This window comes from Pleurodeles waltl, chromosome 2_2 (genome assembly GCF_031143425.1).
Source record: "Pleurodeles waltl isolate 20211129_DDA chromosome 2_2, aPleWal1.hap1.20221129, whole genome shotgun sequence".
Classification (NCBI taxonomy): Eukaryota; Metazoa; Chordata; class Amphibia; order Caudata; family Salamandridae; genus Pleurodeles; species Pleurodeles waltl.
In genome coordinates this window covers 372,793,515-372,809,285 of record NC_090439.1, presented here as the reverse complement: position 1 = coordinate 372,809,285, position 15,771 = coordinate 372,793,515, and the positions used below count along the sequence as shown (strand labels likewise).

General features: G+C 44.5%; 1 long non-coding RNA gene across 1 annotated transcript in view; it reads left to right on the top strand.

The window, feature by feature from the left end:
* The first annotated feature begins 288 nt into the window (after nucleotides 1–288).
* Nucleotides 289–15,771, top strand: part of LOC138282384 (uncharacterized) — a 103,681-nt gene continuing 88,198 nt past the window's right edge. Inside the window, exon 1 of the long non-coding RNA XR_011200944.1 lies at nucleotides 289–360. This is a non-coding gene — a long non-coding RNA (uncharacterized lncRNA). The remainder of the gene's footprint in view (nucleotides 361–15,771) is intronic.

Below are 15,771 nucleotides of genomic sequence, written 5' to 3'. Positions count from 1 at the left end.
CTTCCCCCAGTTTCTAATTCCAGCTGAATCTATACATTCTTGTATATTGCTTTACTCTCTCTTCTAATATTCCATACTTTTTCTATATTCCCATTTTTATTCTTTTTCATTGTTTTTTCCACCGCTTTTCTCATCGTTCTTTTAACCACCACCTCAGGTTAATCTAGCGTTCATTTGGTCCTTTTCAAAATGGAGCCGCTACTCTGCGATGACACCAATATATTTTTTAGTCCTTCCTCTGTTTCTGCACTTCAGAACAGAGGAAGGACTACCTCTATTTATTGCGGTCTCCCCAGGCGCGTCCTGTGCGATTAACCGCAGGACGTGTTGGAACGTCTCTCTTGCCTTTTCTTCATTCCGGTAAGCGTATACTTTAGTTAGCTTCTTATTAGCTTTTCTCAAAGCTCTTAACTGCCCTTGTTAGGCCATATTTCACCTTTCCTGACCTCGTCTGAGCCATTATCCGTATACATTTCATTTTTGAAAACAGCCAGAATATCGGTCTTCAGATGCTTTCCTTAGTATTTCGCTCGTGATTAACTCTTTCCGGTTAAACTTTTCAACATGTTCTTAGTATTCTATTACACCATGAATGAAGTGAAAATGGAATGCAATATTTTTTAGTCATTCATAGTATGGTTTAATTACTATCTGTTAAATATTTAGTTCTGTGGTTACTTTATATGTTAATTACATTTCTGTGTCCAGATTTGATTCTACAATTGTGACATTTGTGTCAGAAGATTCTCCTATTTTATGTAAAGTGGTATGTTAGTCTATCTAGCTAATTTCTCAGCATGCTCTGATTATGCCTTTATTAACATCACGTGAGTGCCAGCATGTACTCATCTGCTTGACATGACAGTATTAACTTTAAGTGAATTCTGTTTCACTTACATAACCCCATCTTTTATATTACTCTAGTATCTCTATAGGGGGTCTTCCATCTTGGCTTTTATCCTTCCTTTTTTCTATTCCTTTGTTGAGCATAGCAATTTGCGCGTTACTTTTTTATTTTTAATTATATTACTATTCACTGCTCAATAAGCTGTTACTATCAGGGGGCTTTTCATAACCACTGATCCCTTGTAGTGAACCCCAATAAAGGGGATTCACTTGTACTATTTTTTCCTTTCTTTAAGGTTTTTCCACTTGTTGGGTAGCACAGCAGACTAGGATGCATGGTTTATCCGTCTGCACTTATGATACTCACTTTCCTGGTAGCACCCCGCTTGAGTGATTAACCTATAGTCTAATTTTGTTTATAAACATTCTTTTCAGCCTTGAGAAAGCCCTGGCGTACCAGCACTAATGGGCGAAACACGTGTTGGCTGCAACTTCGTTGAATTTTGGAACTTATTTTCTCTGAACTGTTAATGTACTAATTGGGCAGCAGGAAATTACTTTTTCTTTCAACGTATAAATACACCAACTGAGAGACTGCCTTTCTTTGATGTCATTTCCCCCTACATTATAATTAAAGACTGCTGAATTGGACTTTTGTTGTGTATTGCGCACTTAGTGTTTTCAGCTAGAAGATATTTCATATGTGGGATCTTACCAACTTACAGTAATTTTGTCAATAGGAGGACAGGGGTCCAGACCCTCCGGTTTTAGCTCCCACAGCCCCATAAAACAGCATTCTTAACAGGAAGTAATTCGTCAGGACCCTCCCCTTTTCCAATCATTTCCTTTTGTGTTTGCATTCTTCCGGTGGGTTGTGGGGTGTAACTGTTATGTATCAATATGTATAAGTGTGTGTGTTGTCGTGGGTGAGGGTGGGGGTGTTGCGTATTACGTGTGTGTCCCTGTTTTTTTTTCCTCCCCTGTGTCATAGGTGCAGTACTCACTGTGGTCTTCGCCGCCGGCGTTCGTGCTCCTGGTAGAGGCGTCCTGATTCCTTGTGGGGTGTGTAGAGGTGAGCGTTTTCCCTTCGAAGTCCTGTTTCCGCCGTGTTTTTGTTCGCGGGGAATCCGCCCCGGAAAAGGTGGCGGATTGGTAGGTTGTGATACTGTGGCCGGTACATTGTCCTCCACCTGTCTGTTGGCGGTGACCGCTGCGCTGTTTGTTTGTACCTCCGTGGCGGTCGGAGTGCTAAATTGGCTGTCTTTGTTGGCGGTTTCCGCCACGGTCATGATTACATTTTTTTTCCACCGGCCTGTTTGTGATCTTACCGCCACTTTAACACCGACCGCCAGGGTTGTAATGACCACCATAGTCTTTAACATTTTGCTGCAGAAGGTCACAAGTTCCTAACAGCTTCTGACTGGAGCATACTCACTTTTATACTATCTTCAGCAAGTGTAATTGAAGCTTTCACCACAAACATTTCACAGGTAATAAAACTGTTTTCAAATTTCTTTAAAGGCAATCCAACATTTACTTACAGTCCACATAACCTTACTGCCAAATCCACCAAGAAACACAGGAGACAATTCAATTTGTTCTTTCAGATCCTACCCTGTATCTTCCATTTGAGCTGAATTTCATTTCATACCAGCCTCATTCAGCTGCAGTTATCTACTGTGTGCTTCTCCAGATTACCTCCAAGACTCTCAGAGTGTGGATTGTGGAACAAAACTTTGGCCCATATTTATACTTTTTGATGCAAAACTGCGCCGGCGCAGTTTCGCGTCAAAAATAATACCACCGGTTAATGCCATTTTGGTGCGCCTTGCGGGCGTCAAATTTATACTTTGACACACGGCGGCACAAACCACAGGTGTGAGTCATTATTTTTGACGCACACCACAGCGTCAAACCCGATATGCAGTGTTTTTTGACGCAAATAGCATCAAAAATCCCCGCAAACAAAGCCATTTCAGCAGAGGAGAGTCAAAATGGATCCCAGATGCCTCTACAGACCCCAGGAAGATGACAACAGACCAAGAACCAGCCAGGAGGACCCACACAAGAACCAGGACACTTTTAAGAAGAAAAGAAAGTGTTGCTTTATTGCAGAGGAACAGAAAATTCTGGATAAAGGGGTGACGGAACACCAGCACCAAATGTTTGTCACCTCAAAATTGCCAATTAGTAGGAGAGAGGCTATATGACAACAAATTGTCGACAAGATCAACAGTGTGGCAGAAGTACGCAGAACAGTCATCGAGTGCAAGAAACGCTGGCATGACTGCAAGCGCAGGACCAAGGAAAGGATGGCCAGAAACAGGAAGGCAGCACTGCAGACTGGAGGTGGGAGTCCAGCACACCAGGAGGCCCTGGACCACATGGAGGAGATGGTCACAGCCGTCATCCCTGAGGAGATCATCACAGGGATTCAAGGACAGGACAGGCCAGACTACCACGAGACAACGCACATGCAGGGTGAGTCGCATGGGAAATTAAAATGCACTAATGTCAACTATAACTGGGGGGGGATACTGACACAAAATGCATGGAAGTCATCATATACATGGAGTGGCATGGGTAAAGGGGGATGACATGGGGGCATGGCCTGCACAGACAGAAGCTGGGTCACACCATTACACTACACCAACAACAGTTGCATGGGGGCATGCTGCCATGCCAACGATGGAGCAAAGGTAAAGCCACACCAGGAGGGAAGGGCACAACGTCAAACTGACATCCCTGCACACGTCAGCCACCATACCCCCTACATTAACTAGGGCCCTATTAACAACCTCTGGCCATACCGACAACTGGAATGTAACTGCGACAACAGTTGCCAATACCTCCTTCGCTCTGTGTGCAGCTCAAGTAGCCAATGGCAGTAACTTCCCCATGGATCATACACACATAAATTAGAGGGTTGAGGATGACAGCTCCAGTAATCCCCTGAAAAAAGACAAAGGCCTCAGTACTGTCAAATGTTAATGCCCATAGTTGTCACAAACACCAGAAAATGTCAACAACAATAGGAGCTACACAGCACTAAAGACATACCCATGCTGCATATGTCAGGGTCCATCCTGTGCCTGGGTCATAATGTAACATCCCAAATGTCATACTGCTCAGACAACAGTATTGAGGGGGAGGACACATGTAACTGGTCACTGAAATACACCTGCACAGTCAGAGGAGGAAATAGGACACTGCTACGATTATCAGGGCAATCCAATGTACCACACATTCCCAACATCAGCTGTACACATTACCAATGCCAACATCCATATCGTGCCATAACAATGCCGTGCATAGGATATGCTACATGTCAACTATATTTAAGTGGATGTGAAAGATCAGAGACTGGGGCAGGTCCAGATTGTCAAGTGTGCTGCCAATGCCATCAGAACACCCACAGCCAGTGAAAGGCTCACCATGAGAATGGATGTAGACGGAGTGTTGAGTAGGACAATAAAGTGTCAATTCACTATTTGGCCTAAAACAATACTAGAGGAGATGATGCTGAGAAGTCCAATAACTTAATACTATACATGTGACATGCAGATGGGCCATAGGCCTGGGAGAATGCCCATCTGAAAGACTGGAGCAATGAACACGAAACAAGATCACAATGTGAAATCATCACAAGGCAGGCATGTCACATCCCTAATGCCACAACACAGACACAGTAATTGTACCCCGTTTCATTGCAGAGGAAGATGGATCTCCTGCGGACATGCCTGTCCCAGAATACCCTGATGACATGGATGACGAGCTGACAAACATTCCCCAGGAGACAATCCAAGAGCTCCTTGGAACCCTTCAGACCCCACCTTCAATGACAGGGAGGAGCACAGAACAAGCAGCCATCACAGAGGACCCAACCACTACCCTACTTGTAAGACCTGCTAGCTCCAATACAGCTGAGGACTCAGACGACACAGGCACCAGCTTTGAGAGAACTGTAGTTGGGGTACAGCGGGAGCTGGCCAATGAGGTGTGAGTAGGGATGCAAACTATGGCAGCCAGCCTTGAGGGGGTGCGTTCATGCATGATGTCATCTGCAGATCAGGCAGCAGCTATGCAAGTGCTAACATCTATCTCGCAGGAACAGCAAAAAAGCCTGAAGGAAATCAGCACAGCTGTAATACAGTTGACCCAACACCTACAACAGCAATCCCGTCAACGTGTGCACGAATGCAACATTGAACCCCTCAGGGCTGATGTGGCTGCTATTCTTAAGAATCAGCAGATCCTCCTTGCTGCAGTACTGCCCTTAAGACCTTCACAGATAGCAGTGACCGGGATGTCTGACTCCACGTCTTCTAACACTGAGGTGTGTGTTGCCCCTTCACAACCACCACCAACAAGGACAGAGGAGGCAACACACACATCAGAAGAAGACATGGAACAGATCATATTCACACGGAAAAGTACCCGGAAGCATTAGCCCCTGCCACATGCCCAACTATTACCAGGGTCCTGCATTTTGTAACATGCCAGTCTTACAAAAACTCTACTCAAGCACTGTTCTGCTAACCACTGTATATCTTGTCAGCCTGCCCAGTGATTATCTCTCTCTCTTACTCTTTGGCAAGTCCTGTCCCTCTGCACTGTCTGAAACATCACCCAAGCATGTCAAAAGCATTTCCTTAACCCCTTGTGTAGGATCACAATGTAAGATGTCACTGTAATGGGCTCACAATCATGGACAATGTACAGATAGCACTACAGCACTTTTCAATAAATAGCACTTACACAACAAATCTGGCTCTGGGTAATGTGACACATCAACTGTGCAGTATATAACTGAAATGTGCCTACTGTCAAATTACGTAGCTTGTCAATACAACTGTCCTGATATTATGTAGTCAGATAAATCTGCACAGTGGCCATGATTGCATCATACTCTGCCCTTCCTGAGGGTAATATCTGATGAAGTGAGAAACCATACACCATCATGCTGTGTTGGACAGAATAATGCTTCCTCAAGGGATATCTAAGTCATAAAATAGTGGCAGCAAAATGTTGTCACCATGCAATACTAACACATATAACAGTGCACACAAATCTAAGCTAACACTCCAAACACTGCATGAATGAAGCTGTCTGAGTTTACATCCAAATACGTAATCATGCTGAACAGTGTCACCAATAATCGATGTGAGTCATGAAGACAAGAATACAAGAGTGCTTACGACAACTCATCTTATAAGGGTGTCCTTGAACATCACACTACAGTCAGACCTAAAACTGTTCCCCCAATACCAAGTCTGGAAGCACTGCTTGTGACATAGAAAACATACTTATCGACAAAAACACATTGGGATCCATATTACCTGTGATTGGTGGTTGAAACGAATGGTGGAATCTTTGCAAGGTACCTCTGGGATAGCTGCCAATCTTACAGCTCAGTTTGGATTTGTTCGTAGCATAGGACACAAATGTAATAGAACAAAATTCATGTATACTAATGCCAAGGCCATGATCAAGTAGCTTTTAACACATACTGTAAAGGGTTAACTATATATTTATTAAATGGTAATCACAGAAGAGGAAACTGAGGGAAAAGTCTTACCTACCCTGACTACCCATTACCCACAACTGTCCCTAACTAACCTAAGCTAAACTTACTTATCACATGTAACGAAACGTTCTAAACGTCTACTCCCACCCCCCTTATGAGACAGGACACATGGAGGACAACACATACAATCCTAAACACATACTATACTATCCTAAACAAATATATATTTTTTTGTATTTTTTTATTTTATTCTTTTTTTTTTTATTAAACACACAAGAACCACATCATAGTCCCCCACCCACCCACCCACACACCTAATAAGTAAAAATAGAAAGAATCAGGACCCCTCAACCCCCACCAACTAACACTAACTAAACTAACAGACTATACTAACCTAACACTAAGCCCCCTAAGCCCACTAAGTATGAGAACAAGGAAAGAGGAGAGGAAATCACGTCCATTGTCACCAAAGTCTAGAGGTTGGCCCTGCGGAGGGTCCGCTTTATGGACTTCACACGCCTGTTAATGTGGCGAACATCCCGGCTCAGATTGATTATCTTCCTCAAGACACGGTCCATCTTCCGTTCCATTTAGTGGAATGCTGCAGGGTCCACTGTTGGAGCTGGGGCAGTCTGGGTACCGGCGGAGGAGGTTTGTGGGCGTGTGGAGCCAAGGCCAGTGGGCTGTCCTGATGCTGTTGCACTGCTGGGGCCTGGAACTACAGCAGACGTAGGGACAACAGTCCCAGCTGTGGGTGGGGCCACCTGGGTAGAACTGGTGGTTGTGCTGGTGGTGGCTGTGGTGGGCAAAGTAGGGCCACCCTGTGGGAAAGCCCTCCATGCCCCGGAGGCCCGTTCATGGCGGTATCGACGGGCCATCCTCCTGAACCCCCGACTCTACCCGCAGGATATGCTGGTATCTCATGGCCCGCCGCTGGAACTCACGGACATGGTTGGGAGTCATGTTTGCAGCTGTGAATTCAAATGCAAATAATTTACATTAGGAACTGCATTGTGTGAAAGGCACAAGAAGTTAATCAGACAATACATCTAATGTACTTGTAACAGCTCATATCACCATACAGATCATTGAATGTCCCTGAGGAAGTACATGGCAGGCCAGCCTATAAAGATCACTTCACACATAGCACATCCAAAACGTACAAGATGGGTAACAACTGGCATTGACTTGCCATCTGAGTTCTGCCAGTTATCAGCTAACAATCATGCTGCATATCCTCCGCCAATACCTGGGCTACAAATGTCAGTGTACGGAATGCAAAACTAAAGCCACATGGTCTGCAAGTTGTAACTGGACTTGCCAGTATAGTACCCATGTGCCATACCTGAGTGTGTATACTATGTTCCGACCAAACAGTCACTTATTCACATGTATGTGTAACATACTGGTAGCATCAGTCCTAGGTACCCTATTTACAAACCCATGCCTGTGTTTGAGGGGGGGAGAAACAACTACCAATTCCAAACAACATGGACACCGAGGAGTGTATAGAAAACTCCATACATGTTTGGCTCTACACACACACCACAGGTAAGGTCTATCAACAATTAGGAGTTAGAAAACCCTTGACCAATCATAGCGCCACACATGTCAGGACATGCAGAGCTTGGTACACAACATGTACTTCCAGTAAGGCATGACTTGCACCAGACACAAAGTTGCAAGAACACCCATGATCATGATCAGCATGCACACCTAGGCCATTGCACTCAAGTTCTACATACCTGTAGCACTACACGTGGAAGTACATGCTACTAGGAAGTTCTAACTACAGTTTAATAAGTACTTTGGTGAATAGGGAAGCAGGAGTCTGTTGGAAAGTGATTTGCAGTACCAATCTGGGAGAATGTGGTCTGACAGGCTGACTAAATCTGAGCTGACTTCCAGTGCGATTCTTGTTGATACAAGTGTCCATCACATGACTCACCCCAATACTCATTGTGGGGCCGACAGGAATGACCTACAATCCCTAGATAATACAATAGGATAAGCATTGGCCAACTCAAAACTTTTGAGAAACTGAAATCCCACTCATGGAACAAGACAAATTATAAGCCAGAGCATCACACCTTGCTATGCGTTCAACACACACGAGTCCATCACACATCACCAGCAAACACAACACATAACAGACATATCAACACTTACTGGAGTGGTCGGGGTCCACAAATGTAGCCACCTCTCCCACAGTGTGGGGTGGTGGTCCACCTGTAAGGCATGGAAGGAAGAAATGTGCTCAAAATCTGTGCACTGACCAACAATTTCAAAGACAAATACAATGTGTAAGCTCAATAACGAAATGACAGCCATTCAGACATGATGATACTGCATCTGATATATCACGGTCAACATGTACATAGCATGGGTCTCCTGTGACAGTTACACACATCTGCACACATGTGTTGGCCCTAACTATCATGTGGTAGCAAACATGCCCCGTCATTAGTGATCAGAAATAATAATGGAATGGAATCGTCTCACCATGTGCATCCAAGAGAGACATCCAAAGCCTGGTTACTTGAGGACTGCATTACCAGTCAAAAAGCCTATGTGGCCATGACACATTTCATACACATAGGTACAATGTACAGAGGGGCAGGGACTTTTGTAAGCCCTCCTGTTGTTACAGTTTCTTCATTTGATGTGGCCCTGCAATGGTGATTTGCACCAACCATGGAGATGTGAAGCCATGTGCATACCTTTGGACTGCCATCCCTAATTGGAATGTGGCACAACTAACTCCAAATACCAGTGTAAGATGTTAGCTGAGGGCACCTTACACCTTTTCACGATGTTTTCAAACCCTGATCTGACATGTATCCAAAAAGATGAAGGACCACAATAATCCCTAACATTCATAGAACTTCCGTGAACGCTTTCCTTCCACACTCACCAGACTCACATGAGACATATGTCTTGGCCACTTTGCTATCATCAAGTGACGTGAAGCCAGCACTCATTTTCTGCATCATGTAGTGTTTCTAAAGTCAGTCTAGCTATTGCGTCAACAAAGTTAGCCAATATTTTAGTACATCTTTACTTCTCTGGCAAATGTGGCCTATATAGACATGATTGGCTCCTATTTTGTTTGGTTGTCTGACACAAAGGCAGCACCAATTTACTTAACGGAAAAGTATCCTGTAAGTTTGCAGAGCACGTGCTTCCTGACAGCTAGCAATTGTGATCCTTCACATAGTGCATCAAGTACCCTGTATGTTTCCACAGCATTACACACAGTCAGCAAGTTAGCTGGCAGATATTGTACAAATCATCTGATGTCACTACAGAGCATTTAATCGTGCACATTTACATGATTAGTACTCACCAACAGGGCCACCAATCACAATTCCCAGGTGGTCCAAGAGATCCTGCTCCCTGGTGATGAGGTCAGCCCACAGGTGCTCCAGCTGGTGGTCACTCCTCTGGCTGGCATACACGTGCTGCAGGTGATGCAGCACCATTTCCCACTGGATTCTGCCCGCCTCAGTGTGATACCCCTGTATCACCCTGCCCCTGCCTCTATCATCAGTGGTAGGAAATGACACACAAGCCATATAAAGCCCCCAACTCCTCTTCACCCATCCTGCCAAGACGTGACCTACCAGATATCTTGCGAATGAAAAGTGGAATTCGGGTTAAAGAAGTAGAAAGGGGAAAAGGGGGAAAGTAGGGGTACAAAAACAGATGAAAAGTAAACTTAACCACTAAAAGAGCCCAACTATCCCCAAACTAGCACTACCCACAACAGAATCCCTCAAACAACAAAAACACTAGAATACTGGACAAATGTAAACAAAACACAGTAGGACACTATACACCAACAATATTTATTTTACAAAATGACAATTGAGATAGCACACAGGACACAAAAGCACAAAATCACTGGACACCACTCAGAAAATAGCCACACAGCCTAGAAGATTCACAGACTGCAAAGTGAAAGTGAAAGTACACCCACTGTACATAATCTGTAAACCGGATAGTCTATTACATCACTTCCTGCATAACATGGCCGCCGTTATTTGCGTTATGTGTAATTTTTTTTCACACATACAGTTTGTGCGTCATATTTTTTGACGCACAGGAGTGAAAATTAGCCCACATCCAAATAATAGTAAATAGTCTGTACAATTATTTGGATGCGGCCTAATTTTCACTCCTGTGTGTCCAAAAATATGACGCACAATCTGTATTGGTGGAAAAAAATGGCGCATAACGCTAGCAACGTCAAAATTTCAGTGCATGAACTGGTTTTGCGCATTTTTTCTGTTTTTATGTTATGTTACATTTGGAACACATCAGAGATAGGCTGATGGCACCCACTATGGTGTTGATGGTGTATGTTCACATGTGAGACATCATACTGCAGCGGACCATGACCCGCTACTTCCTTAACAGGATTTTGACGGTTGGCTGACGCACTAGATGGCCATATGTGTGGCCTACATATATGTATTGCACAATTTGGGCATGTTTGGCATCAGGAGAGGATAGCAATGTGACGCACATATGTACAATACCTCAATGTCTATGGCTCAATGTGTGTGCAGTGGCAACTGATGTAGTTGTTGACCGAGTGTGTGTGTGTGCATCACATGATGCATTATTGAACATATGCTTGTATGAATGTGAAGTCAATGTGTCCATACCCTATATGTAAGTCATTGTGGAAATAAGAGAGGACATGTGTTAGTCATACACGTAGCAACATCCATTATGTCCACTTCCAAGATTGTGGGTAATGTAGACACCACAGATGACAAAGCACCCACCAGATAGATGGCAGATGCTTTTTCATGTCAATGGTCCACAATTTCACCATCCTATGTCCTAGATTTTTGGTAACAGCTTCCTAGGCACTTGTTGGTGAATCCCACAGTGAGTCAGGCACATGCTTTGACGAAGTGGGTACCATGTAATTGTCCCATTCAGCCAAAGGTGAACCACAAATGTATGATGACACCACAGTTGAGGTCATATAACCGAGCCACAACTCTCCAGTGGCTTTTGGTGGACCAGCATACGAGGCAGCAAGTGTCCACATATTTCCAGTGATCAACTGCACAGAGGTGTCCTGTTCATGTGTATGGTCCAATGTTGATCCTGTATATTTTTAGGGGTGTAATTTGTCACAGTTAGGTCCAGATCTCATCATGAGTCAGTGGCAGCTATTCCTGTATCTACTGAGTATCCTTTGTTGATCAATGTGAGTAAAGTGGATGAGGACATGAGAACCTACATGGGGATGGTCCCACCCAAACACTGAAGACATGTAATGAGACTGTCAACAGGGCAACCTTGGTGTGCTGAGTGAGATAATATCTCAGGTGTCATGTTCCGGCAGGTGTCATTACAACAGTGGTACACAGGTTAGCCTCTGCAACTCCCACTGCATCTGGGAACATCATAGCCTCTGTGCTGATTATTCTTGCAGCTATTCACAACACACGGCCCATCAAAATGTTGTGAGCAATGTAATGCTGTGTGTGAACTGTCAGGGTCCTGACGTGTGGATTTTTCATGGACATTATCAGAGGTTGCTGGTTCTGCTGAAGGCCCCGTACCCAATCCCTGCATACGGCCCTGGGACACTGTCACACTTTGTCGTTCATGCATAAATGAGACCCAGACAAGGGATGGGTCATGAATTTTGGTATTCACAGAGGATTTAACTCATATGGTACAATTAAAAGGCAGATAATGCTATACAATGTATTTGGGTATGCATTGATGAAGCACATGCCCAAATACCCTCTGAGGAATGAGAGGTTTGCTAACGCAAGTGTGGCTACATATGTAGCCACAGGGAAACTTTAGGGTGACGCACAGACAGATGCCAGTCAGACTGACAGGATGGAGGGCGAATCAGGATCCAGCAATTTCACAAGTTACATAATCAGTGGTCTGACTAAGACTGTTTGGAGGACCAACTAGGCAGTTGACATGTAAAACTGTGTATGTCCTGTGTGTTTGAAGGTGACAAAGGAACCCAAGGGCTGTGATACACAGCTTAATTAGTAGCAATGCTTAACGGTATATTTGACAAAATGGCAACTCCTATGCTGTTCCATGCATCAACAGGGGCAGTGCTTGTTGAAATGGGTGGTGTGCATGGAGGTGATCACAGGTGTGGGCTGCATCAGTTTCTCAAAAGTCCTGTAGGTGAGATTTGCATTCTAATGGCCAACAGACATTTTCACACGGGAAGCAATCTACAGTGCTAACAGGGCTTAGAAATTAGAAGCCAGTGTATTAATTGACCTGGCGTCTATGCAGTCAGATGTTCTATGACAATGGTATACCATAGGAAAGGGTGTAGCACACTGGATTGCTATTGACAAGGTGTGTGTGTAGAGGAGGGAATATCAGGGTACACATCTTACTATTCCAGGGACCTCTTCAGACAGGTGGGTTGTGACCAGGTGTATGGGTGTGTCAGGAGTTAGGAAATGGGCTGACATGTACATGGAATGTCATGTGCGCAATGCTGCTCATATGTGTGGCACTTGTGCTGTCTATGTTCTGCTTATATGGAACTCTAGTCACAGATAGTCCTTGCAAAGATTGGATGCAGTTGGACTTACTGCTGTCAAGGGTCTGGTCATACATTCCTGTTACTGATGCAAAAGCACATCAACTGCCTCATGTATGAGGCTTGTTTTCCCCTTATTGAGTGATTATGTCTTACGTGTGTGCCATATTCTACAATGAACCATGTTTCCAACATGTATGTTTGAAATAGGTGTGGTCCTCTGCTAGTGCCCTTTTTCAGGATTTTCAGTGTCCTAATCGGTATATCAGCAATGCTCCATTAGGCAACACTCTTAATCTGATAGTTAGAGATAAAGGTGTGCAAAATGAATAGCCAAACCATGATATGGTGATTATTATAGGTGTTTATTTAAATTAGTTCATAAAGTGGTGATGGTGATTATATTGAAAAGAAATTGTTCATTATATGTTGCCGCCTACGTAAACCAGCGGCCTTGTTTTGTTGTTCCCCCTCATGTTGCAGGCCACCATCATCCTCTTCCTCCTCTTCAGGCATGTGTGGCTCGGGTTCCAGGAGGGGAATGTTCCTTTTTATGCAAATGTTGTGCAGAATAGCACGTTATATTGATCTTACAGACTATTTCCGGGGAATATAGGAGGCTACCACCAGTGATGTCGAGGCACCGGAACCTCGACTTGAGGATGCCGAAGGTCCTCTTGACTATGGTGCGTGTCCTCCTATGTGCGTCATTGTAGGCACGCTCTGCTGCAGTACTCGGGTTGCCAATAGGTGTCATTATCCATGGCTGGATGCCATACCCCTGATCAGCTGCAAGAGAAAATGAATGGGATCATGTTGATGTAGCTAGCCCCATTGAAATCACCTTGCATGGCAGTAGTTGTCTTGTGTTGTCTGTGACTCTTTTGTGTTATTATGTTGCATCCTAGGCTTGTAGGATGTACCATCTACATTGTGTTGTTTCCTTGGCTGAACGAGTGTTTGGCTGCTAACCAGTTGTCAGCAGTATGTTTAGGGATTTGCAGTACAGTGTGCCCTCCCTAGCATTGTGACTTGTGATACATGTGTCCCTGTGTCTTCACTGGGGGTGAGATGATAGTTCCATACACAGGTTAAAATTTACAGTGGTGGTAACATGTTCATATCAATGTACCCTGGACATCCCATACCTTTAGACTTATGCAATGGATTAATGTAAACATAATTGAGACACTTACAATTTGCAAGGTGACATTTAGGCAACCCACTCCAAACGTTGTGATCATTGATGTCTTAACATTAGGCTGTACAGTAATTTCAGATGTGTGACAGGTTCAATGGTGACCTAAGAAACATGGCTAGCGGTGTCACAACCTCAGTGTGTTCCTGTCGACATGTTGCTGTTGTGGTGTGTGTGTTGTGTGTCCTAGAGGATTGCTGTGCAGTGTGTATATAAGTAGGTTTTTGGACTTACCAACAAGTAGTTCATTGCCATACCGTCCATCCTGGAAGTGTTGATTGATGGTGCTGTGACGAAAGATGAATGAGTCATGGACACTCCCAGGATATTTGGCCACGATGTTGGTGATCAATCCTTGGTGATTGACAATGGCCTGCACATTGATGGAATGTGTGTGCTTCCTGTTACGATAGAGGTGTTCAGTTGTAGCAGGTGGCAGTTGATTGCACCAAGGACGTGTGGGAAGCCACTAATGAGGTAGAACCCCTGTTATGTTTCCTGCTGCTTCTGCAGTGTGTTAGGGAAGCAGATGTGGCGGGTGTGAGTCCAATGATGGCATCCAGTACTTTGGGCAAAAAGGCAGAGAATGATGGCTGTGATATTCCGGCAACCAGGGCACCAGTTGTTTGAAAAGAGCCACTTGCCAGCATGTGTAGTACGGCAAGCAGCTTGGTTTCTGTTGGGATGGTGCGGGGTGTCAGCAAGGTGGGCGCCAACTGTGGCTCAATGTTGCGCAGCAGCTGCTGAATGGCCTGCCAGTTCAACCTGTACCTCTGGATGATGTCATGTTCCCTGAGGCCATGAAGGGTTGTTCTGGAGAGGAATATCCTTTCCTGCCTTCTGCGCTGCCTTTGGGGTCCCTGCTGGTGTTGTGGTAGCTGCTGTTGTTGCTGCTGGGCTCTGCGTCTGCGTGCACGCTGGATGAGAAGCACCTCCATGTCTTCCTTTTGCTGCTCTGCTGTTGCTTCTGTGTGTTCTGATTAAATACAGGTGTGTTTGCCCCATTTTAACGCCTGCCCTGACCCAGGCGTTAAATTTTGATGCAAAACGGGCTGTGTGTCATTTTCTTGCTCCGCCTTCTGTCCGTGCGTCATTTTTGCCCGAAAGCATAAATACAACGCACGGCCCTTTAAGTCATTTTTTGGACGGTAACGCCTACCTTGCATATCATTAACGCAAGGTGGGTTGCCGCATCCAAAAAATGACACACATGGCAGAGTTTTGTCGTCCGTGGGATCAGTTGTCAAAGTTTAAATATGGGGCAAGGTTTGCGCTGAATGTGCATCAAAAGTTTTGACGCACATTTGGCACAGACAGAGTATAAATATGCCCCTTTGTGTTTTGGGACAGACAAAGTACACAAGGAAGAGGTATTGACAGGGACCTGGGTTTATCTAATGTGGCTATTACTTGGGTTTGCCAGAGAGGGTTAAAGTGGCATCAATTACTCCCTTTGGTTGAAACCATTAAGGATTGCCAACATTCAGACCTATGATTGTGCACTGTTGTGGCAATGACCTAGGCACAGTTACTGGGGTTAGTTTGGAAATCCTAAAGAAGGATTCCTTTGAAAATTAATGACACTTTTTCCACACACTGTCTTTGTATTTTCAAACATTTGCCAAAGACAGGAGTGGAACTGGTCAA